Raw genomic sequence first — 14,226 nt, 5'->3', positions numbered from 1 at the left:
CCAAAGGGCATCTCTAGTGACTGAGCTCAGCCTAAAATAATCCTGTACCAGCTGTCTGTTGGACCCTGTCACCCTAGAGAGCAGTGCAGAAGCACCCATGCTGCATGGGCTCCATGTGAACTGCCCAAACATCATCAAGTCTCAAGCATGTGCAGGATGAATGATATGTAAGAGAAGTTGCCATGTGCAGCTCCCAGGCCAAGGAACAATATGTGCAGTCTGGGTGCTGTGCTCGACCCACTCCAGGGGAAAACACATCAGCTAATTAAAAGTGATGGGCAATGAGGAAAGTCCTCCAGCTGGACTTTTTAATGCATAAAGTTGTTTTTTTTTTCTTTTCCAAGGTAGACTAAGTCGATTCTAAGGAAAACTTCCTGGCTTTAGTTAAACTGTCACCTAACCAAGACATTTGAGGCATGTGCTACTATCACAGTTCCACCCCACATTGTTGGTGCTGGATTTGTGCCACATTTTAAGAAAAGAACAGCATGAAAACACTCTTTTTTCCCCTCCTTTCCAAGGTTGCACTAATGACTGCTGACTGCAAGTGTGCAAAGGTCAGGCATTATTTTGCTTGCAAATGACAAAGGGACTATGCTAGAAAAACAGCATTAAGGATTGTGCCACTTGTGGGTGCCCAAAACCTGAGTTTGCTGCATAGCACAAAGGTGTGTTTTACTCTGAGTAAAAGAGCAGGGGCAGGAGAGGCTGGGCCTGTTTCCACTCTACTCCATGAAGGATTTAAGCACCTTCTTGCTGACATCTGCATTTGCAAGCAGAGCATGAAATGATTACCCAACACCTGCCCTGGACAATTTGGACTGTTTTTCTGGGTTTGTTCAAATCTGTAGGACCAGGATCATGGCTGCACCACTGTTTCCTGCAAAAAAATGATTACAGAGAATTTGGTTTATTAGATGGGTTTAAGGCATAAAATCCACATGTATCACCACTAAGGTGGTGCATTGAGCAGAGTTGGTCTGTGGGACTCCTTCCCCCTGCCCCTCCCCAGGCCAGGGCTGAGCTGCTGATAGGGCATGAGTCAGGACAGGGCTGGAGGATGAGCTGGGTCTGAAGAGGAGGCTTCTAGGTCTGCCCTTCAAAACACACTGCTGTGGAGCTTGTCTTGCAGGAACACCCGTGGGATGGTGGGACAATGGGGAAGATAAGGAGGCAAAGTCACAGTGGAGGTCACAGACGTGGGCAGACAGCGAGTCAGGGATGTGCCTCATCCCTGCAAGGCATCCTGGGCAGCATCCTCCTGGCACAGGTGCAAGCAAGAGCCCCCTGCCTGCACAGAAACCTGTAGTCTGCCCACAGACTGTGGAAGCAAAAAGCAGTCGCATTTGTTTGGGGTTTGTTGGTTTTTTTTTTTTCTTGCTTCACAAGAAAGCAGCCTGAAACTACTGTTGAGAAATGTCAGTTTGGGAAGCAGCTCTGGAATCATCCTGCAGGGTGCTGATGCTGCAGCAGGCTGCCAGGCTGCTCTGATTCCAGGCAGTTTTCCCACGCTGACAGGCTGCAGGGCACAAAACAACCGTGTAACAGTGACTAATGAGAATGGCTGCCTGTTTTTATGAAGAAGTTTGGGAAGGGAGGGGCTTCAGGGAAATGAGAGCCTTCTCTATTGCTTCTCCTTGACGCAGAAAAATGCTTTCTGTGGTTTTACAAACTGGGGAGCACAAAAGCCAGATTTATACCGCTGTGCAAATCCAACCCCTGGTTTCTCATACACACAGCTGCAGCAGACACAAAAATCTGCTTTAATACATACTGAAAGCCCAGGATTTCCTGGCCTGATTCTGCCTTTTATCCTTATGAGGGCAGACACAGGCTCCCTCAGATGCAGTGGAGCATCAGGAGCTGCAGCTGTGGCAGTCCTGCCCATGCCTCTGACTTTGTTTAAGTCAATAAGAGCAGGAATGTTGCGCATCTCTGTAGGAATTATCAAAGGAAGAAATTACTGTCCCTAGTGTCTCTGGCTCAGTTTGTGCATTTCTGGGATTGTGTTCATCTTTTTTAGCAATCTTGAAAGGAGGGAGAGAAATCTATAATTAAATCAATTCATATGTAAATGAGCATCTGCCACAGGACCAGTTTTACTTCTTTGTGTAAAACATGCATTTCTATTGATGCATTACTTGTGACATATTCTTTGTATATAAGGGTGTCATTACATTGGATTTTTGGCTTGATTTAAGCAATTAAATGAGTCAAACCATTCTAAGCATTTACAGGATTTTTTAAAGCTGTTACATTGGCTCTTGATGTATTCTTGATGCTGTCTCAGCTGACAACTACTTTGGTGATTTATGATTATTCAGAAGTAGGTTTGGATGAATTATTCAGGTAATAACCAGTTTTTGGGTTATCACTGATCAAATGTGGTTGGATGTAAAACTAAGAGACCTTCTTGCTAGCCTGCATTCAGATCTGGTTTGTTTCTGAACTTCCCTTAGAGCCCTTTGGAAGCAATGGCTTCACTCACTAATTCCTTGGTGGCTCTAAAATCAAAATGCTCTACTTAATTCATCTAGCATACAGGAAAAACACTGAGAGTGTATAGTCTTTATGCCATGAAAGAAGATACTGTTATTGCCCATTTAGGAAATTAGTCTGGTCTTGCATTTTTTCTGAATGCTGAGTGCTGCTGTATAACTGAATATTCAGGGATAAATGTGATCCATTATTTTTTGTTTGTTTTCAGAGCTTTGACCTCCCTAAATCTCGCTTCAAAAAATTTGATGTATTCTTAGCTGATCTCCTTGGAAAAAATAATAGTATTGCTGATTGTGCTGTCTGTGATTATTTATTCTGCAGGGACACTCTAGGGGTTGCTGGGCTTCTGTGTTGTGCTTGGGTGCTGCTGGTGTGTGGGCAGCAAGGTCAGAGGATGAGCATCTACTCCTAACTTGGGAAGTCCAGCTGTGTCAGTACAACTTACTCAGGAAGGTTGCTTGATCTCATCCTGTTATTATATGTATTTTTCTGCAACAGGTTTTCACACGTGTGTATAGTCTTCTGTGTCATTGGATCAAGCAAATGCTGCATCTCTCTTTGCTTTCTGGGGTTTTTCTCTTTATCTCCTGCCTTGTGTTACTTCCATCTCTAGGATGGAAGGAAAACAGTCATAACAGCAAATCCAAATGTCTGACTACTTCTGCATATTCCAGCACCTGGTAATTACCACTCTGTGGGCCTGAGGGTGTGCAAAGTATTTGCACATGTGCCATCAAGTTTGCCTCTGGTTTGTGAGTGAACTCCTGGTGCTTGTGAGAGATACATGTGCAGCTCCTGGGTGACAGATGCCATGTCATGATGCTGGCATATAATTCCAAGAGACTCCACCCAGACAAGTCTCATCTGCTGTGGAGATGTTCAGAATGAAAAGATGCTCAATGAACCCAAGGACTTTGACATTTGTCACACTCTACTACTTTAAACAGTACATTGGCTGTATAACCACAAAAGACCCAAGAATTAGTAATGGTTTAGGGCAAGGAACACAAATAATATCTTTTTGCCTTTTGATAAAGGAGAAAGATATTTGGTAAAGACACCAGCAATGCCCAGTGGAAGAGGAATAACGCAAAGTTCATGCTTGCTCGAGGCACAGTGCTCTGCACATGCCTTAGTCCTTGAAAGGTGGACTCTAACAGGTTGTAGGCAAGCCAGGTCTTCTTCCTAAGGTCCAGGCTTCAACAGCTACCACTGTTTCCCAGGGAACCACGTTGTGTCCCAGAGCTGCTGTCAAGCAGTGTAGTGTGGGAGGCAAACTTTCCATCAGCTTGGAGAAGTGCCACATTACTGCACTTCATCAGTAAAACCAGCAAATTCTCAGGGCTGAGGAAATGAAAGATGTAGAGCAGCTCAGCAAGGATCAGACTAGGTGAAGCAAGGAGAAAGAGGTGTTTCTGTTGCAGTGTGTGACCAAACTGTGATGCTTCCAGCTCAGGGCTGCTGTGGGGGACAGCAGGAAGCACAGGTCTCTCTGAAATGCAACTCTCTGGGTGTAACCCCCAGTGTAGGAAGTTACAAGCAAACTTTGATGTGCACAAATCCTTAATTTCCTTGGTTATCAGCTGCTCTTGGAGATCAGAATTGCATCTTTAATCCTAATGTAGGATGGGTTTTATGCCTTGTGTCTCCTGAGCCTCCAGCTCAGGAGACTGGGCTGGGCTGGAATCATAATCCAGCCCTTGCTCCATGTGATGGTGTGTACTGAGCATCATGCAACCCCATTTCGCATCCTCTGATGCTGTGTGTGTGGACCAAAACCACGGGGCAATGTGCTACCAATCCATGTGAGAGCTCCTGCCACCACCACACCCTGCAGGAACGCAGAAATTCAGGAATTGTGTCTGGTCAGTTCTTCCTTGGCCTTAATCACATCCCAGAGCTGCAAATGCTGGGGTTTCATACTCACCAAGGCTGCACATTGGACAGATGTATGGAACCCCCAAGGGCTCCTCATTAATTTTGTACATTAATATCCCCAAGACAGCTATGGAATTTCAAGAGCTTTTAATTTCCCATGCAGGGTTCTGGCCTTTTTCCTACCTGAGGCATAATTTTATGAAGGACTCACTGCCACGTGGCCACCCAGCAGAGCCACCTCATTGCAAAGGGTTTGTAGTGGTGGTTGTTAGGGAAGAAATTTCCTCTTCATTCTGGGGTGGAGCAGAAAGTTGCCCCATCCTATGAACACAGATTATCCACAGGCTATGAAGAGGACATTGCAGTGGAGGTTTCCAGGGAATATTGCTTCTCCTGTGCCATGCAAGCAGGATGGCATGCCCCCACCTGTGTGAAGGGATTGTAAATTGTGCTTCTTGCCAGGTCTGGAGAGATATATATCAGGGTTTTGGTAAATCTGCTTAGAGCAGGGAGTGATTATCCAGTTCTTTTCTTTGTGATAGTGCCTTTGGCCATGACCAAAGAGAACCTGGGGAACCTGGTGTGGATATCAGTGGGGACAGTTTTTGGCAGCTCCTGAAATGGGCTTAAAGGACACAGTTTGTCTGAGAGATACCCGTTGCCTGCTGTCAATCAGATCTGACCCTTCCAAACAGTTCTTTCCAAGGCATCTTAGACTTCAGCTCTATTCTCCTGGGAGATGCCTGTCCTTCCTCACCACACAGGGTGGAAATTTTGCTTTATGTCTTCTCCCTGTAATCTCAGGTATGTGAATGAAGGTGCTGTGAGAGCTCTGAGTTTGTACAAAACTCTTTCAGGATTATTTGAAAACTGGGGCTCATTCTCAGAAACCTGAATCATATGCTTCTACCCTCTAGGACAAGCTCAATGGGTTTTCTGGCTATTGCAGACCAAGAGATCCTTTCTACCTAAAGTCTTCTGAGGCTGCTGTAAGCAGTAGCCATTGCTGAGAAAATGAACCTAGTAAACATTGGAAGGAGATTGTGTAATTACCCGATTTTGTGGTTTGTGATAGTTTTGCATGGGTGGGCACTCTGGTGTGAACCTACTTTCGGTCCCATTGATTTTTTTGCCCTACAAAACTTAAAAAAACCCCACCTGGCTCCTCTTTTCAAAGACCCCCAGCAACCACTGCAGAGGTTGCATGCTCTGCTGTTATGAAGGAAATTTGGGATAAATTTGGCTTCCTGCACCAAATCCAGGCTGTGACTTAGTGTCTCTGCATCATGTGTCAGTGCAACAGAACTTCACAGCTATGTGCTTGTGGCAGCACTAAGACCCAGCATTGCACTACATCATTAATAGCTGTAGTGATTCAGCTCAGTTCTTGGAAAATTAGGATGAATTCCTGGGAAAGGAAGCCAGGAAGAGCAGTGATGTTCCTCAGGAGCTGCATTGCAGAGTAGGAACTCAAGGGTAGCTCATGGGAGGGCCGAGACCTTGTGGTGGGTTGACCTTGCTGCCAGATGCCCACCCAGCCACTCAACAAGACAGGGGAGGAAGATGAAAAAATTTTGACATAAGGGCTTGGACATGACTCTGAAATTACCATCATGTCCAAAACAGACTCAGCGTTGGGGGGGGGGGGGAAAGATTTTGCTTATCCTGCAGCCTCACTTCAAGATACAATGCACTTTGAAATTATAGTGCTCTGCAGATTAGAGCTGGCATAGTGATTATTTTCTATATAGGCTGAATCTATTTGGCTGTTTATATCTCTGTTTATATCTTTACCCACAGAGATGCCTCATTTCACCAGTGATGAAACTGAGACCAGGTGACTTATCTAAGACATCATAAGCAACCAGACACAGGCAGCAAGAGAAAGTGAGTGTCCTGCCTTCCAGATCTCTCCATCTATATGCCCAGATCCCAAAGGCAAATGGGATCCACATCCTGGCTGGCCCATGGCCTGCAAGGGGATGCAAGGAGACTGATGCTGAGGACACAAATTGGGATGTGCTCTAGGTTTGCTTTCCTTCCTGTCCAACCACTGAACCCAGTTTCCGGTATGGCTTCCCCAATTACTGTCATAGAGATGACAACACAATACTTACGTGGGTAGATTTCCTTGTGGCTCAGCAAAATGGTGATTGTTGCATGTTCATCTTCCCCTCCCTGAACAGTGGGGAGAAATGGTCCTTTTTTCCCTGTCCTTAGGCTTAGTGCCAGTAGTGTTTTCCTTGAACAGGGTGTCTGGGGTTTTCCTTTCACTGTATTTTACAGTGAAGTGGCCATTCCAGCATTCAAGCCTCTCTGACTGCATCACCTCTGCATAATACTTCCCTCCAGCTGTGCAGGGTGCTTCAGGCCAAAGATTTTCCACTTTGAAATAAGGTTGCTTTTCTGCTAAAAGAGAATTAGAGCCTCTGGGGTTTGGTGACTCATTCAAGTGAGTGAGAAGAAATATGTCCAACAGCTTGGGCTTATTAGGGAGCTGCTCTGGAAAGAAAATGTGGGTTCTGAAAAGCATCTGTGTGTCCCCAGGCCAGGTCTCGTCTGCTGCCAGGGACTCTGGATGAGCCTGGGCACCAGCAAAGAAGCTGAAATCCCATGGCCCTGCAATTTGATGTGGTGATCTGGACCCATAAAGTAGCATCCACTCATGAGGCATATAGCCATGTGTCTGATTTATTGTGCATGAGTTATGTTTGCAGAAGTCTTCTCCATGAGAAACTTGTTCCTCTGGTGTGACTTCATCCTGGGGGGACCTGCATGTGGATAATCATCTCTGGCTTGGGGTTTTTTTAGCACCATCATCTCCTGAAACAGAGTGCTTGAACAACCTATGTTTCTCTGTTTTTTCTACACAATTTTTTTCACATCTTATGGGAAAGCTCTAGCAAGGATGAAGCAGCTAGGGTTTACACACTTAAGGGTTTCCAGCCACCAGCCTGCCACAGCCTGAGTATGGTGGGAGAGAGGCTGGGCATGGGGATACAAGAAGGCTGGTGTTCTGCAGATGCTACCTGGATGCACCTCTGGCCGCTGTGGTAAATATGAGATGAGCTGAGGTCTCCAAGCCTCTGTAAATAGACAGTGAGGTCCAAGAAGCACCCTCTGTCTGCCAGTAAGAGCCTCTGGTACCTAGAAATTGTAGTGGCTTTGCTCCCAGCATCAGCAGGTTGCAGGAGCTGGGGCTGCAGCATCCTCCTGGAGATGACCTGCTTTCATGTCAGAGCCTTGCTGGCTGTGATCCACCCAGGCTGGAGCCATCTCTGATGGTTCTGTAGGGTATTGTGCTGCTCAGATGTCTGTACTCAGCCTATAGTCAGGAGTTTCTACAAAAGGGAGGACATTCACTTCTGTCTGGGGGCTGTCTATGTTCCTTTGGCCATCAGCAGAACCAGCTGAGCAGGGTCAGTGCTCAGCCCAAGCCCGGGTTTTGCACCCCTTCTGGTCAGGGTGTCAGGGCTGCCAGGCTGGCTTGGGGCTGTCACCCACTCTTCCCCACTGTGGCTGCCAGTGTTTGGTCTGAGCACACATTGAGCCAGCCCTGCTCCCATGGATTGTGGGGAAAGCCATTGTAAACCTTCACAATGCACTCACCAATCATGAGGTTCCACTTCCTTGCAAAGGAAAACTGCACCTGACGTCTCTTCAGATGGAGGAATTCCTGAAACATCCATGTTTTATGGAAACCAGACTTCTTATTTTCTCTGAGGAGGTTTTGTCCCTGGCATGAGAACAAAGTACAGTGTTATGTCAGCAGCAGCTTTTGCAACTTTTGCTCTTTTTGCCTTTGCAGCCTGAACTGTGGCTACATTCCTGGGCCACTGGGCAGGTGAGGCAGGATGTGGGCTTGACTGCAGGGCTTCTCTGGCATCTCCTGCGGCATCACATTCCAGCATGGAGACCCTTCATTTTTAGCCACAATTTTCCAGATGGCTGTGTGAGGCAGCGATGGAGATGTGGATCAGGCAGGGAGAGGAGCTGGAGGAATCAGTAGATGGCAGAGTTGTTCTCTGCTCTCTCACAGAGTTCACAGGGATTTTATGGGGGGTTTGTTACCAAGATATTTGTTACCCCAGAGCCGTAGGTATTCAGCCTGGCCAAGGAGCAAGCTCAGGCTGGAGCTGGGTTGAGCATTCCCATCATCATGCCACAGCTGAGACAGGAGTGGAAGCATGTAGGGAAAGGGCTCCATGCGATGCCAACATGACCTGCTCAGAGCACCCTGGCTTACAGCTCTGAGGCAAAAGGGCTGTGTGACACCACTGCAGTGTCTAAACATGCATGGAAGGCAGCACTGCTCTGCCTTTGCATTGCTTTGCAAGAGATTAAAGACTGGTTAACTGCCTCTGACCATGCACGCTGTGTCTTGGTTGGGCTCCCTGACTGAGATGGCTGCATGTGAATTGCCACCTGCCCCTGGTGCTGCCTTCTCCATGGGGTTGGTTAGTCCCAAGTAGGGGCTGAGGATTTCCTCCCCTAAGCTCTCAGGTCAGAGCAGTGTTCCTGAGTCTGCCCCTCACACCTTTGGCCACTCACCCTTCCTGGCTCATCTCCTGCCACTGACAGCAGTGTCACCCTCTCTTGCTCACCTTGGGGCTGTGTGTGACCCCAATGGCCCAATGGGGTCCTAATTATCTAGAGGTTGGAGCACAAGCCCCCCAGGGATCCACAATCAACGAGGAGAGAGGATAAATGACAGCAAAGACTGAAAGGGGAGGAGTGAAGAGCCACAGATGTGATTCCCATAGCAGTGAAGAAAGCCCTGTGATGAGAGCCTCGTGGAGCTTGATGTGTGAAGGGTTTGGGAAAAGATGGGTAATTTGCATTAATATTGCTGTGGCAGGGGGATTGTGGTGTAATGGAGAAGAAACAGGCAAAAGATTGAACAAGTAGCTGCCAAAATCTGCCTTGGGAGATTGCTTATGTCTTGGTAAGTTTCAATCAGGATCCAGATGATTTGCTGCGGGACGTGTCACTGTGCAGCCCCAGTGGAATAACCAAGCATGGCCAGCCCTGGACTCAGCCGTGGTGAAGGCTCACTGCAAACCTCAACCTATGGAGGGAGGGAAAGGAAAGAAAGACTGAGTGGAACAACAGCTGATTCAAGTTGTGTCTTACCCACCTCCCAGGACACGAACCCCCACGAAATCCTTGTGATCCCATCCATCCCAGAGCTGCACATCTCCTGGACTTTGGTCAAGAGCTGTGAAGCTATCCATGAGACTCAATGCCTCGATCCATTAGAATGTCCCTGCTGGTGGCCAGGGACCCTTGTGGGGTGGTGGAAGCTGAGGTGGCTCTGCTGTGGCAAGTCTGGGTAGTGGCAAGGTTTGTTTGTGGAGCCCAGCAAGTGATTGGAGCCAGCTGCAGTCGTGGCTGGACTGGTCGAAGCCCCACAGTGGGGAGAGGAATGGCAGCATCCTCCCTCTCCTTCTGAGGCTTTTGTTTCGTTTGTGTGTCCCACATGGATGCTGAACAGGCAGTCCTGTCTACCTTTTTGTCCCAACGGGACAGGCAGAGAGGAAGGAGAGATGCAAAGGTGATGCTAGGACCCTCCCCACCCACCCATCGTGCCATGCTGTGGGAGGCAGCACTGGTACTGCGAGCCCTGCAGCCTCCCCGGGTTTTGTTTTCCCCCACTCCTCCCTTCTCCTTTCACAACATGAAAAGGCAGAGCCTCGCCAGGACGTTTCTCTGTGGTTTTGATGGGTGCAGGGCCCCGCACCCCGTGGAGGGAGAGCAGCTTTCACCGAGAGTGGGGGAAGGCATGGGATGTTCTGCTCCCTTCCGCCGTGACTCAGGCAGGAGGGGCTTGTTTGGCAGGGCCAGGGCCGTGGGCCTCCCCACTCCCCACACTGGGCTCTATTTTTAGGAAGTTGGGACAAGTAGGTGGAGTCTTCACAGCAAGAAATTTCTAGTGCCATTTGTGGTTTTGCAGCTACTGCAAAGCTCAGCAGTTCCGAGGCCAGGTGCTCTTTGTGGCTCAGCACAGCAAGGCTGGCATTGTCACCCAAATGTGGCATGAAAGCCACATGCCCTCCAGGGCCCTCCATCCTCTGTGGGGTCACTGGGGCTTGTTTCTTTGCTGTTCCCTGCTCTCCACCCACCTCAGTTCCCCGGGGAAAAGTCTGGCTCGGGTGCAACTGTGGATTGTACAGAAGGGCAGGGAGGTGAGTGGGTAAGGAGGGAAGGGGGCACAGGGGACAGTGACCCTTGGAACAGGGTTGCTCAGAGGGACAGCAGCCAGCAGCACCCCAGTGCCACCCCCTGTTGCTCTTTTTCTATTGTTCTTTGCTGCTCTGGATGGTGGCAGAGAAGATGTCTAGAGAGGCAGATGTTCTCTCACATCTGCAGGGAAAATGCAGTGGAGATGACACTGTACATCTGATCTGATCTACCTGCTGTGTTCACATCTGCTGGAGCTTGGAACTTTTGCTCATCTCCACATGGGTTTCTCTATGGCTGAGGACCATGGCAAGCAATGGGGTTGCAGCCTGCCATTGCCACCATGGTGGCTACAACCAGCATATTCTGCTCTTCTCTTCCACAGGGAGATGTGGCTTTCACAATGATTGACATGTTTGTCACTCCCTGAAACTGCTTCTTGCTGCTCTGGATCCCAAGAATTTTATCTTATTCGACTGAAGTAGGTAGTGAACAGAAACCGTAATGCAACCTTTCCTTCTCTGGATGCTGGTGATGTTTTCTGCAGTGCTCTGGCTATATCTGTTCCCTCTTCCTCTCTGATGGCAGGGTGGTCCTGGAAACATGAGAGCTCAGAAGGTACAGGAGAGTGAAAAATCTAAAGAAATGAAAAAGCAAATGGCAGAGAAATTCAAATTTCCCTTCTGCCCCCGGCCCTGGGCTCAAGGGACTTAATTTAGGTTTCTCTCATAGATTCCTTTCTGCATCTCTCCCATGGCATTGCAGGAAAATTCATTTTCTGACTCAGAATAAAATCTTCTTTTCGAGTGTATTGCTCTTAGCACTGCACTGCACCCAGCTTTTGTTAATTATAAAGACCATGTGGGGCAAGCATAACATTTTAAAAAGCTAGTCAAGAAACCACAGCGTGCACCCAGAAAACCCCAAAACATCACTCTCTTCTCAGCAGCTTTCACCTTGCTGCCTTCAGAGATGCTCCCAGCCTTTGACAGATCACAGGGGCAGGCAACCGGATATTTTCTCAGTAAACAAAACTCAGAACACCGAATACGAATGGAGACAATTTGCTGATCAGTGGAAATACCACAACTCGGGCAATAGGAATGCAAGCAGCGGATCACATTTTCCCATTGTCTCACCCAGGGGTTATCTGGCTGGGGGAACTGTACTAGTTTGCGTTCACAAGTGGGTGGGTATGGTTACATTCAGAGAGTTTGGGACATGAAAGAAAACCCGATCGGTTTCTTGGTGATGGGCTCATCACCAGGTGAAATGTGACTTCATCTTCCCTGGGATTACCCCATGAAGGCAGACTGTTCCTTCTGGTGTTGGGTCCTCTCTTCCTTGCCCATCATGTCTCTGGATCATGTCCCACTTTCCCTAAGACTGTGTTCCCCACTTTGCTACCCTCCCCCATGTTCCTACAGCAGCCAAACAGTCAGGGATATGTATCCCCCCCCATCCCTACTATCCATTTGAGGTGGCAATAGAGTATGTCCCAAGGGGCCGACAGCTCCACATACCCTGCAGCAGGTCCCTGGGTTGCCTGGCTCTGAACAGTCACGGTGCCAGAACGGCTCATTGGGGGTCTGCCTGCCACAGGGCTTGGTCAGCTCCTCCTGTCTGATCCAACACCCCTGCTCTGCAGCTGTGGTGGTCCAGGTTGAGCCGTAGAAGCCTCAGGACCAGGTGCTGAAAAGTGGACAGCTCACAAGGGTTGCTCCCTGCCAGTTGCAGCAGCAAGGGGCTGGATTGCTGGTGTGGAGCAATGGTTTCCTGAAGAGGAGCTGCTGCTGCTGAACCTCTGCCAGGATCCCCACTGTCATATTTTCCACCTGGTTTCTCCTATCAGGGTGCTGTCAAGGAGCAACTTAGTTTCCTGGGTTGCAGCACCGGTGGCCAACGGTGATGTTCTGTGCTGGGTACTCAAAACTGGAGCTCTTCCCCATCCTCCTCACCAAACTTGTCAGCCCATCTGAGGCTCCAGCCTCCATCAAGGAGCATGCAATGGGACCAGTGACATGTTTGGTTTTTTCAACATTTCCTAGAGGCTCTTCTCATTTCAGTGAAGCAGGTGGCTCTATAGAAATGTCTTTGGAAAGGTTTTGTCCACTGGAGAAAGCCAGGGCTCAGGAATAGCTGTGCAAAAACTCTCTGCAACACTCAGCATTGTGGTTTCACACGTTGTTGGCTGCCTCTGTCCCAACACATTCGGGCATAGTATTAAATGATGACTTGTCATGTAATTTAGTTTCACACGTAGTGACTTCCCCCAGATGCGTTAAATTTAGAGGAAATGCCAAAGAGCCCTGGAAAATGCTGCTGAGTGTGGTGGGGCTAAGGCAAAGCATGAGAACTTCGGGGAGCTGATGCTGCTCCCCACTGTGGCTTCGTGGCCCTCAGCTGTCTGGAGTATTATTGGGGATTTTCAAATGGCTTTCTGCCTATGGCAAACTTGCCATGATAGGGACAGTATGCAGGAGCTTGATGTCAGACCAGATGCCTGAGAGGAGACCAGGCTGGGCCTTTCCAAAGATTATGGCAATTTTAAGACAAAAATAAATAAAATCAGGCACTTGGCAGTGGCCCCAGGCTGTGAGTGGGCTTGGTCCTCTGCGCAGCAGAGCTGCAAGCCTGAGGGACCAGGTCCAAAGCTCAGTGATACTGAGGAGACCCTCTTTGGGGACACAACTAATGTATTCCCAGCACTGTTTATGACACCTTGTTGCCACTGGGAGGACACTCCTGAGGAGACTGGAAAGCCCTGGTGAGCTGAGCAGCAAGGCAGCCCTTGGATGGTCAGGGTGTGTGGGCAGCCCTCAGAGTACGGGCATTCAAGGGGATGGACTTCAGCAGCTACTCTCTCCTCTAGGAGGCAAGAGGGGAGCTGACCTCGGAGCTGGCAGTCTCTTCCCAAAGGATGAGCCCTACTCCTCACCGCAGAGGTGTGACAGTCCTGGCAAGCTGAAGGGTTACATGACTCCAAAGCACCAGCTAGGACCTCAACCCCAAGGCATCCTCTGCCCTGTTACTCAAATGCTGCCCACAAAGACCCTGGAGCCATCCCACACTTGTGATTAGGATGTTATATTTAGGAGCACAGTGACCTGCTAAGTTCAAACACTGATTCAGTTGCAGAGGTGTTTGTGCTTTGTTACCAGCATTTGCATTTGCAACTCATAACACTTTAACCACACAGGGCAGGATGTGGGAAAGAAGGCAGATAGGAAAAGCAGATGCTGGACTCCATCCTGCAATGCTCTAAGCAGCCCCAGAAGGCACTGTGTACCCTCCTCTCCTGGGGCTGCTGGCAAGCAGGACCTGTTCAGCATCCCCCACCAACAGGATCCAACCCTGTATTAGCTGTGTGCACATCTGATAAGAACATCTCCTCTAGCATACCACTTTCAAAACAACTCTACATGATGGTTGATGAAACCTTCAAACCAGCACTCCAGTCCTCCTCAACACATTCTTGCAGCCCCCCCTCCTCTGCATCCCAGCAAACCCCCACATTTATTCTCTTTACATGGAGAAAATGAGGTCTGTCCCCTGTTGCAAGCAATGAGGACCCCCTGGTATTTACTTGGTGTATTATTTAAGCAGCATTACATATACTCATGAATGTTGGATTCCTGAAGAGCTCGGGGGCAGGACCTCACCTCCCTG

Source organism: Molothrus aeneus, chromosome 14, assembly GCF_037042795.1.
Source record: "Molothrus aeneus isolate 106 chromosome 14, BPBGC_Maene_1.0, whole genome shotgun sequence".
Taxonomy (NCBI): Eukaryota; Metazoa; Chordata; class Aves; order Passeriformes; family Icteridae; genus Molothrus; species Molothrus aeneus.
Note: the sequence above shows the minus strand (reverse complement) of the source record.